Source organism: Daphnia magna, linkage group LG3 (genome assembly GCF_020631705.1).
Source record: "Daphnia magna isolate NIES linkage group LG3, ASM2063170v1.1, whole genome shotgun sequence".
In the NCBI taxonomy this organism is placed as follows: domain Eukaryota; kingdom Metazoa; phylum Arthropoda; class Branchiopoda; order Diplostraca; family Daphniidae; genus Daphnia; species Daphnia magna.
In genome coordinates, this window is record NC_059184.1 from 5,126,513 (window position 1) to 5,138,754 (window position 12,242).

Sequence of the window (12,242 nt, forward strand, 5' to 3'; positions counted from 1 at the left end):
ATAAGAAAGAAAAAAAAATTCGTCGAGGAAGTTCTGCTCCCTCGCGTTGATTCAAAAGGAAAAAAGAAACAAAAAACAAAAAAATTAAAAAGAACAAAAAACAAAAATGAGATGGAGAATGAGAGAGACCGTGACACGTCAGAGTGGGAATCTCTTTTGCCGGGGTCGTTCATTTGATAGCAGGAGGTCTGCTGATGTTCTCCAGTTCTCTTTTAAAGCTCTTCCATATGATTTTGATATGAATAGAATAAAAAAAAAAAAGAAGCAAAAAGAAATGAAGAAGAGAGGCTTACACATATAACCATTTGTTACGTTTTTCATATAAATGGAAAAAAAGGGGGGAATGTACAATACATTTATCTGTATTTATATACGTACAGATATATGTTGGATTCAAGCGGAATAAATCGCCGATGATGGCCGATGATGAGGCACGCCGCGACTCCCAAACGCTAATGATTTCTTGTTTTTTAAATATTTTTTCTATTTTCCCTATACCTTTTATCCATCGCCCATTTCCTTTCTCACTCTATCACTTCTCTATCTCGCATTTTCTATTCTCTATATGTATACGTGAGGGCCCTGCCCTTGTGTACAAATATAAATATACTGAAAGAAAATGCGAGAATTTTCTTGACGGCCGCCAAGGGACGGCGTGAGCGAACGCAGTTCATCGGCGGCACGGATCGCTATGTTTCATTCGAGCCAGCCAATAGATGAAATGATTCACTCTGCATGAATCACTTCTCTTCTTGATTTTATTTTTTTATTTTTTTTTTTATTTTTGAAAAGAAAAAAGAAAAAATTGTGTTTTCTTTACCACCGCCTCACCTGCGTTATTTATTCACTTACACATTACACACAGACACACCTAAAAAAAAAAGAAGAAGAAGAGGCTTGAAGTAAATACGCTTGATTAGCTCTGATGCGATTATCGTCGGGAATTCTTTATTGTCTCTCTGCATTCAAGTTGGCCAGCAAAAGAGCGGTACCCCCTTCTTTTGTGTGTGTGTCTGCAAACGGCCGTGATGATGTTGACCTCTCCAAAAATCTTGTTCCAGCCCGCACTGCGCTGTACATATATATATATATAGCCCTCGATTATGGGCGTTTTGATGGTCGAGACACACACAAAAATTAAACCTTCTAAAACAGTCTCATTTCGTTCTGAAATTAATTTACAAACTATGCACGAAGCGCCGTTCCAATTTTGAAGCCCAAAAAAAAATATATACGTATAGTATATGTTATAGTTGACTTGCTATATATACATGTTTACCTTTGTTAATCCTTTTCTCGTTTGTTATATGTTGTTAGTTCCAACATACTTCCCCTCGCGGTTGGATTTATTTTTTTCTCTCTTTCTTTTCTAAAGTGAAATAGCCGTTTTTGTTTGTGTTGCTGGGCTTGTTTTCTTTTCTTTCTTTTTTTCTGTTTTCTCTTAAGGATATATTCGTATATTAGTACTTGAATATGGCGCCCGGGCTTAAGTTTCCGATCATGATGTCGTGGCCGGTGGCGGGGCTCGCCCACTTTACAGTCCTTAACACACACACACAGAGAGAGAGAGAGAGAGAGACTGTAGGCTACTAATATTCCACGGTATTTATGGATGTAATATAGCGTGGGACCACGATTGAGGAAAAGACACACACACACACACAAAATATGGAAGGAGTAATCAAGTCCCAATTAGTATTAAAAAAGAAACAAAAAAAGGGACTTTTCGGCTTGTATATTACATGATTTTTGTGGCCGTTTTTGTTTTGTTTTTTTTCCTTTTTCTTCACTAGCGGGTCGTTGCTGGCCACCAGGTCGGCATAAATATTTCAATAATTCCCTTCATTTATTTGATTTCGTTCTCTTCCTGATGTGTGTAGCATCTATATACATCTCTATATATACATATATATTTTTTCTATTATTATAATCACTGTTTCTTCGTTTGCATTATGCTGGAAATGCTATAGAGATACAAATATATGAGTGTGTCTCCCCGGGAAGAAGACGAGGGGTCCGTTTTTTTTTTTCTCTCGAATAGTTTCCATTCCCGCACTAATCACAGGACACACACACACGAACACACTCACGTCACGCCCTCCCCCCCTTGTTTTCCTGCCCTCTCGGGCAAACTTGTTAGCGCCAGGTTCATTACGTAAAATTTAATAGCCAATTGGGTCTTGTTGCTCTTTCGAGTCCCTGGACCAAAGTGGGACTTTATTCGGCCCCTTCCCACCCCACCCATGTCCACCTGATTCCCTGCTGGGGACGTGATCGACATTTTTCTGGGTTAAACGTTTATTTATAAACATATATCGGCTACGTGTCGTGATAATTAAGGCCCATAATAATCCATTGCATATATAGTCTAATACAAAGCAAAACGGGGGAAAACAAAATGAAATGACCACCTTTTATATATTCACGTATAATTTTGAAACAAGATTTTTTTATTTTTTTTTAAAAGCTGGTCGATTTTGTTGTTGTTGTTCACGCGCAAAATCGATTTCCCTTCTGCTCTATTTTCGTGCTCGATAGGCCGCCCTAACGATTTCGCATGCGTTCACGTTGTTGTACTCACTTTTATCTGATCTTGTTAAAAACTATGTTAATTTCACCCAACGACTGTCAAACCAATTTCTCATACACGTTGCATCGTGCTGTTTGTAGCCTATACGCAATCAATCCGATTCTTTTTTTTTGTTTCCCCGACATTCTTATCAAATTCCAAAGTCAAACGGGACCAACCGGATTGTCCAATTAAAAAATTCCCCTCCCCCTTTTTTTTTTTTTTTTCTTCTTGCCATTTTCCTCCCGCCGGCAGCTTTGGATACAGCATCTGAAATCAATGTCAATGCGCGTGTTAGAGCCAGCCAGACTATTATAACGTGCGTTCCAGTTGTTGCTCTCGTTTTGGCACCTGCGCAATGTCAAATGCTCTCCATGTGCTTGTTGTTTTAATGGCCGCAAATGTTCGTATATACGCATGTAGTACGTGATGTTGTTATCGACGTACCGGATATACGGGAACATGCAAATGCATCGGACATCACTTTGCCTTTGTTATTGAAACACCGGCACCTCAGCCAGGTTCTTTCTTATTCATTCGAAGGCATTTTCAGTGTCCATCAGAGACACGTTTCTTATTGAAAGTGGTTCGTTATCCCGACACTTGGGGATCTTCTATTCCCTTTGTTTTTAAACGAAAATTAACATTTAAATCAGGTGATATTCTAATCGTTTCATTATTGTTTTTTTGTTTTTAATTTCAGAATAAGCGATAAGAATTTGTTTTTGTTTTTGTTTTTTTCTTGGGGGGCTCCGAGCTTTGCTTCAGGTGTGTATTTGGCGTCTTGATTGGCCGCGGCGGGCGGTTTCTCCCTCCGTTGAAGAGACGAAAAAAAAAAAAAGGTTGTGGTCGTGTGGCGCGTCACGGAGACGCCGCCATGAATAAATCATTGGCGCGCGCAGACAGACGAACAAGTTCCATCGCTTCGAATCTCTTTTTTGTTTTTGTTTTGCTTCTATACACTTCTTCGTATGTTATCCTATTTTCTAATTTTATTTTCTCATTCGTAAACGAGAGAGAGGAAAGGAAAATGAAGAAGGGGAGGGAAAAAAATAGGAACTCTTTTAACGATATAAATTACTTGCTCATCTGCCGGCGTGCATATTCATCAAGAGCATTTGATAGAGAGGTGGAGAGAGGGGGAGGTATAGCTCATATAGATATAGGTATAGACTGTACCTGACAAAGGAAGTGATTAGCATATAGCTGCTCAGCAGTCCGTGTTACTTAAAAGTATATACATACGGCACCGCAGAAACGAACGTTCAAACATTCTTGAAATATTTAAAAAATAAATAAATAAATTGGGCAGCAATTCTTTTTACGTGTGTTGGATTTATATGTATACAAAACAAAATTAACCGACTAATAATGGAGAGATTCAAGGAGAAAACAACTGATAAAAGGAGGGCGGAGTTTTGGAGGGGGGATGTTCCCCAATCGGCGGTGAATAGCGCGAGCGTGAATATAACAATGGAGAGTCCGAGAGTCGTTTCATTTAATGAACTCATCATCAAGCAAAAATAACACGAAGGATATTTAACCGGCAACTATACATGTGTATATTGTACAAAAGTATTTTTGAAAAAAAATAATAATAATAAATAAATAATCGTAATTTGTTTCCCCCTTTCATCTCCACTTTCCTGGCGATCGGGTGCACTAACGAGCGGACGATTTTGTTTCAATCACTCGGTCGTTAAAAATATTCAGGAATAATAGAGACGTATATGTATATGAAAATACCGAAAGGATGCCGAGGCTTAGAAATTGAGGAAAGACTCAGAAAATAATACTATACGTATATACCTTATGTTTTTAAATATATGTAAATACGCTGCCAAATATAAGATGAATTTCACACCTATCTAGCGAAAATGTGTAATATAAAAATATATTGCCATATGTTGTGTATACGAGCTGTATACGAGTTTCAACTGATGCGCTCCCCAGAATTCAATAAGAATCGCCCACATGATTTATTATTAGATAAATGTTTTCAACTTGGCCTTTCAAGAAAACCATGTGCGTCTATATATCCCAAAGCAGGTTCCCTTTTCTTTGCTTCGTCCACCTTTTTCATTTTTTTTTTTTTTTCTGTGAGGGGGGGCAGACATTTTGTTTTTTCTGGGTTGAGAAGGGGGGAACGTGTCGTGCCGTTGCACAAATCACGACTCGAACCAAAACTTAAGAAATCCCTCGAAAAGAAGAGCCAAATAAAAGAGGTCAACAAATCTAGCCGTTATGTGCATTTGTGAACGGAAGAAGAGGAGGGGGAAAACGCAGAATAAAAACATGAAAATGTTGAAAAAAAATAGAAAAAGCAAAGAAAAGTCAGAGGCGGCGACAAGAAGAAGGATATTGTTGTGTGTGAAGACGCGATGATTTGTGATTTCCTCTTCTAGCGGCGTTTCATCACCCCCGCGTCGTCGCCGCCACACTGCAACACACACACAAAAACGCCAGGATGGATGACGATATATACGTGGAATAGACTCAATCCTCCACTTGTAAAGCTTTAAAAAAATAAAACAAAACAAACTTGCTTGTACGAATAACTAACACGACCTGGTGTGGTCGTCTAGACGAAAAATATGGCAATTGCAATTGTAGTAGACCTTAATTTTTTTTTCGGGGGGTGGGGGAGTTAGCCGATATCCATTTGCACATTTTATTTTTTAGATCTGGATGGACTCTGTCCTTTTTTGTTTTTGTCTTTTGCTTATATATGTACGTATATATAAGAATATGGTCCGACGATGGCCTATACGCGTCTCATCGTTCCCTCATCAAATTTTCTGCCAAAATTCCTCCGTTAACACCGTAAATAATAATAATAATAATCAAAAAAAAAAAAAAAAAGAAGCCGAACATTTTTGTTGACATTTATAACGTCCGGACGGTATATAGATACGTGTGCCCTATGTTTTGTGGTTATTATTCGAAAAAGGAAGCCCTTTGCGAGCGCACCGGAGCGTTTCGGCGGGCAGCGGTTGGTCGGTGGCTGCGGCGGCTGATTTGCCCGTAACTAACGACTGAGCCGCGTGAAATAATAAAGAAAATAGAAGAAGAACAGAACAAAAAAAAAAGGAGTGACCAGACGAAAGGGGAAGAAGCGCGTGCTCGCCACGCGTCGCGGTACTCGAATCCCGCTACGGTGTCTTGTTCTCGTGACGCCGATTCGTATATACACTGTGTACACGTATAAACTTAGCGACAATCTTCCCACCCTCAGAGCACCGTGAATATTTTCGCTTTGGAACAAACGAAGTCACTGCATATAGGCAAAAAAACAAAAAAATTAAATTAAAAAAAAAAATGAAATTTTATCGTCGACTGTGGTGAAATTGACGACGCCCATTCGGTAGTTCCGGCGCTGATTTATGCACGACCCTTTCCTATATGTCTTTACGGTCTCCATTCGCTAGTTTTTCTTCTCTGTCCATAACTGTCATTGAATTTTCTTTTCTTTTTCTTTTACATTTTCGCCAAGTCGTTCATTAAGATAGGCAAAAAAAAAAACAAAAAACACAACAACAAATCGATAACCCAAACTTCGATACTCAATAAACAAGGGAAATAAAAAACAAAACAAAAACAAAAAGCTCAGAGTTGCAGGATTGGCTTCGTGTGTGGATTGGCAGTCGTCTACAATATAAATGTGTGTGTGTGTGTGTGTGACCGACTGCTGGTGCGTACGTGCCGTGTTTTGTAACGTGTTCTGCGTGTGACATTATACCATCTGCAGCAGCTGTAAATGCCCGGGGTCTTCCTCCCTTTTCCCCTTCGCCTTGTCCTGTGATCGTTTAGATTTCGGGACGCCCCGTTGAAAGCAATTTCCAGTCGCGCTCTTGTCTCAATGACTTTTCTCTCCTCTTTTTTATTTTCTTTTATTTATTTATTTATTTTTTTTTTTTCTTCGTCTTGTTGTCTATTCCCTTATTCAATTAGTATATACAACCAAATTTGAATTTGAGAATCCAATCTGAAAAAAAAACACATTTCTGCGTATATAGCTCTGCCCGAAAAAAAACGGATGTGTCTCTACCAGCGCTTGCATTTTATTCCATTTTCTAAACGTCTTTAAAGTTTTATTTATTTTTGCTCCTCTCCTTTCTTTCTATAGTTTCCATATAGCAACAAGTATTTTTTTTTCCCCAACTGTATTGAATCTCTTGAATGAATCAATGCCACTAAAGCAACAGCATCCAGTTTCGTGAAGTTGATTCATGGTGAGAAGCTGTCGCCAAGGGGATCGCATGTGGCGGCTGAATGGGGGCAGAGAGAAACGGGATCTTTACTAATGTCGCAGCACATCCCCACAAAGAAGGAAACCTATTTCTCTTTAAAAATATACAAAATATCTCGATATATTGGTGGGGTAGGTCTTGTTCTGTATATACGACGAGAACATGAAGAAGAAGAAAAAAAGAAAATGGCCAGTCAGCAGTGTCATGTAATGAACGACTGTCAAATCAAAAGCCCTGACCTTCCACACAAAAAAACTCTGAGCAAAATGATCGTTTCCCTTTAGCCCTGTGAAATGGATTCGGGTTTTTAAAACAACAAGCACTTTGGGTGTATACGCAACCCCACTGGCATTGCCACTGTATGATGTCCGTTTTAGGGTCTGGTCATTGGAATCCGCAAAACTCAGTAGGCTACAACTGAGATAGGATTCTTTCGATTTAAAGCCATAACTAAGACATCAACTATATACTTTCCTATCTCACCAATCACCCATCCAAAATTGTCCTGTAAGTCTCTGCTGTTGCATTTTACGTATTGATTGACTCGTTATCTTCCTTATTCGTCAAGTTCTTTTTAAACAAATACTTTGGTTCTTTGAAATGTGTGGCCGATATATAAAAATTGCTGGGACACTTCGATCAATTACAATTGATTTCAGTAAACAACAAATATGGATTATAGTTTGGACGCGTGATGCGACTGTCCTATTGGCTCGAATGTATACCTCGGTCATTATTACCGTACGATTCGCGTGCAGGAATTCCTGAATTTCATGCATTGAGATAACCTATATCTATACTCGGAAAAAGGACAAACATAATTTTAAAAAATGAAAACGCATTTTTCCAACCGAGTGAAACATTTGATTATATCAGATTGAACATCAGAGATATTGTATATTATATACTGTACATATGCGCACATGTATATATCTATTGCAAGAGTGGGAGTTTTCACTTTAATCTCCGACTTCCGCTCCGGGATATTATACGTCGACATGTTGTCCCTGTTACGCAAACAACACGCAAACCCCCGCCGTATATACACGTATATAAAGCTCTTTAAAAACAAACACATATCGAGCTATTTTTCCGGTCTTTACAGCACACATACAAACACATAATCTTGATGGAAAGAAGAAGAATAAAAACCGAAGGGACTGCTGCAGAATTTCCCTTTTTTATTTTTGGCAAGTTTAGCCAAGAGAGATTGACAGTTTTGAGGTTATCAACATGTCAGCTAATAAATATACACAATACACAGGGATAGACCTTTTTTTTTCCTTCGCTTTTACGATGAGCATTGCATATGGAGAGTGATGTGAGTATATTGCCACACAAGAGAAAGAGAAACGAAAAAAAAGGTTGAAGGTGTGGTCGTATATGCGTGTGTGTACATGGAATACACGGTGTAAAAATACACTGAGCTAGTGACACGTTAACCTGTTGCGGGCTGATGTGTGTATATACGTTGTACTGAGCTCGGGAAAAAAACAAGCCCGACATATTCAATTCGAGCGCTCTCTCCGCAATGATGACAGCCTCATCATGTCGTTCTTCTCTCAGGTGCGTGAGTTCTTTCCATGTAGATGAACTAACGTTTCTATCCTTTTCGTTATCTACTGACGTGGAACAACAACAAAAGAAATTAAATATAAGAAAAAATATAATAAAAAATGGGGTTTACAGTAGAGTCCTTACAAATTGTTCAATCTTGGCAATTCCAAGTGAGCAGGATATTATGTTTCTTTTATTTGTCCTACACCGACCCTGTATACGGTCTCCAACGTTGATATACAAAAAGGATTTTGCTTTGCTGGACATTGTGTCCGTGTATTAGACACGAAACCCCTCCTAAGAAAATGCACATAAAGGGAAACACGAAATTCGAAAAGATAACAGCCTTGACTCAGTTATAACATTTCTCTTTTCTCTCTTTCTATAAATTGTTTGTGTGTGTATTTTTTTTGTTTTTTTTTAATATTTAGGCTATCGGCATATAGCGATGGTCGCAACGACAGTCAACACACACGCCGAGGAGACAACACAAAAACACCAAACAATTTGGAGGAGGGCTGGTGAAAGGAAGGAACAGCCAAAACCAAACTTTCCCTCTCTTCTCTTTTCAGTTTGGGGGGAGGAGGAGGATATAGAGTTTTTGTTGTCTTTTGTTTGTTTTCGATCCGGCTTTAAAAAAAAAACAGACTGTCGGGAGATCTATATACCTGTAGGAACAATAAAAGACAGAGGCAAACGACAAAAAACAAACAAACAAGCGAACGGATGTGTGTAACGCAATGGCCGTTGCATTGCGGCACAGTCGCAATAACAGACTGCACGAGATGTCCCTTTTTTTTTCATGGACATATCGTGCCGACCTATGACGTAATAATAAAGCAGGCAAAACAGATCGCATCAACTATTGTCAACGATGCCGACTTGTGTTTTGTTAACTGCTCTATTATTATTGAGAGTATGTAGCACATGGTCGTGTACGTCTGTACATGTCACTTTTTAAAAACGGGCTAAACAAATTGAAGGTAAAAAAGAAAAAAAAGTCAGTGCGGGAAAAACCTGGGGAGGAAGAAGAAACAATAAATCCCAACAATCACGTCACATGTCTGCCAACACGCGATTTTCAGGAAAGTTCTCCAGCACCTTATTATCAAATTTATTTTTGAAAACTGAAATTGCGACAGGAGGATTTTTTTAAATCCTCCCCCGAACTAAACGAAGGAAAAATATCTTAAAATGCCTTTTGAATAAACTAAGAATATACGTGAACGCCGATCGAGGTCCTTGATTGAGCTCCGAAGAACACACACAAAGCGGCCAAGAAAGAGGAGAGATGGTAGAAGACGAAGAAAAAAATGTAAAGGTGAAAAAGAAGAAGGAAAGAAAAAACACAAGAAAAAAAACAAGAAAAAAAACAGGTGATTGTCTAACAGCGGGGGGTCGATCATCAGTGTTAAAGGGATTGCTAGAAAACCCCCCAGTGGTGTGTGGCAATGCCCGAAGCGAGCTAATCACGGACAGGGCCGGCCCATTAGTTGTGCTGCACCACCACTATACTATATGCACCGGCAACGTTATATTCTACGTGGATATATACACACTGCATGTGTATGTGTACGATATTAAGCAGATATTTATACGATATTATAGGCGAGACCTATAGGCTCACACCTACTGCCTCGTTTGTTTCGAATTTTTTTTTGTTTTTTTCATCTTTTCTTTTTCTTTTAAATAGCCAAATGAGGTAGGATGGCAGAGATGAAGGAAGCAAACCCCCCAACAAGAATACCAAAGATAAATAGTAAAAAAAAAATATATTATATATATTTTTTTCCTTAACGAACCCGAATTCCAGCCTTAAGCGATTGGCGGTTGCGCATACCGTGCTCATTTCTGTCCATCACGAATGAAGTGAGCAAAAAAATAAATAAAAATAAATAAATAAATATTATACCATCGTTCTTTGCTGTGTCGCACCCACTGACTTGCCATCCGGCAGTGGATTTCACAGTGGAACTGTTCCAAAACACCCGGCATATAAAGTATATTATAGTAGATAGATACCCCGATGTACTGTATATAAAGGCCGGGAATCATCTGAACGGATGCCGGAATAAATGCCAACACACAAAAAAAATCTCTCTCTCCGGCATCAAGCAAACAAGCATAACAGCGATGATCACAGATTGTATAGGTGGGGCTTCCGAATTCGTTTCAGCTACTTAATGATGACGAACGTACGGATTGTATATATATATATACCACGCTTGTTAGACATGTACTCTCCCCTCACCGTCCGTCAGTCCATCCATCCTCTTGTTTTGTTTTTTTATTCCTCTGTCTCGCACCTCACCCTGTCTTTCTTTTTCTTTTTCTTTTTTTTTCTAGCCATTGCATTTTACAATCCCCTAGTACACACGCATAGCGCCCAAGCATCCGCACGGTGTCGTTTTACAACTGCAGTCTACATACGCCAGACTGGTTGCTACACATTTATTTAAAACAAAAATGTACGTATTTTTTATTTAAATAAAAAAAAAGAATAGAGTTGAAAATCAAGTTCTAGTGTGTACACGAGATATTGGAGAGCTAGCGTGTGTATGCAGTAGTTCTTTTCTTTTAAAATAAAAAAAAAAAGGGCAAAGTCTAACATCAGCAACGGGTGGTGTGGCCCTTATTATGCATACAGTGCACCACATATACCACTGTATGAAAAGAGAGAGAGAGAGAGTGGAGGGAGCTCGCGACTCTGCACGAGACTGGCGACCGGAAGTGCCGTTCCATGTTGTCCGAAACCACCCTTCCCCCCTCGTGTTCCATATACTGCCCCTCCGACATCAGGATGACTGGTCCTCCATGGAACTTAGTGTTATGTTCTTCGAACGTCCATTCCCAATCATATACATAGACAGCGAAAATGGCTAGTTCTGTACAATTCCAAGGGGAGACGCAAACAATCCCATACGAAACTGTGTGTTTTAGAGGGAGGGAGCGGAGGGAATGAATGAATTCTTCAACTGTTGGACGCACCAAAACGGAATTACGTGAGGAACTGGGCGAACTGGGAATAGAAGGAAAGTTGGAGTAGGGGGGAGCTCTACCTTAAAACGTGTCCATGAAAAGCTACCAAACGTATATATATGTATTTCAAGAAAAAAAAGAAAAAAACTGGCTTCAATAAGTTGAGATTGGAGAAGAGAGGAGGGTGAATATCTAAAATTAAAACGGGAACCCCATGTGTAATGGATTGCTAATTTGTCACTGGTTCTCCGAAAGGCCAAGAACCTACTATACGTTTTTCTTCATTCCTTTTTTTTCAAAATGTAGAGAGAATAAATAATACAAATCAACTGGTTATACACGTGCTGTACAACATGTTGAACGTATCCGTTCAAATTTCTATTCGGAATGAACTTTCACGAATGTCACGATGTAAAAACAAAACAACAACAAAAAAACGACTTAACATTTTCATTCGAGTCCATTTTGAGGCACTAACGTCACCAAAGTTGTTTTTTTTTTTTTGCTTAAAAAACCAAAATGATGGATCGAAATGAAAAATCCGGTCATTTTATTCGCATTTCACATGTTTTTTCTTTATGCGCATTTTCTTCGTTTGCCCGCGGAAAATGTTCCACCGCGTTACCGGAGCTGCCGTTTGTCTCCATTTTTTTCTCTTTTTTCGAGGTTTTGATTGGATAATACAAGCAACTAATTTCAACAGCAGGAATATATATTTTTCAGTAACTATTAGACCTACAATTATTATTTTCTCTTTGGCCTCGAGGGCATCAGGAAGGATTGCGGACGCGTACCGTATGTCCCCGTGCATCAAATAGGCAAACTATCAGGAAAAAAACAAAAAACAAACAAACAAAACGAAGTAGTTTCGGTACAATACAATTGTT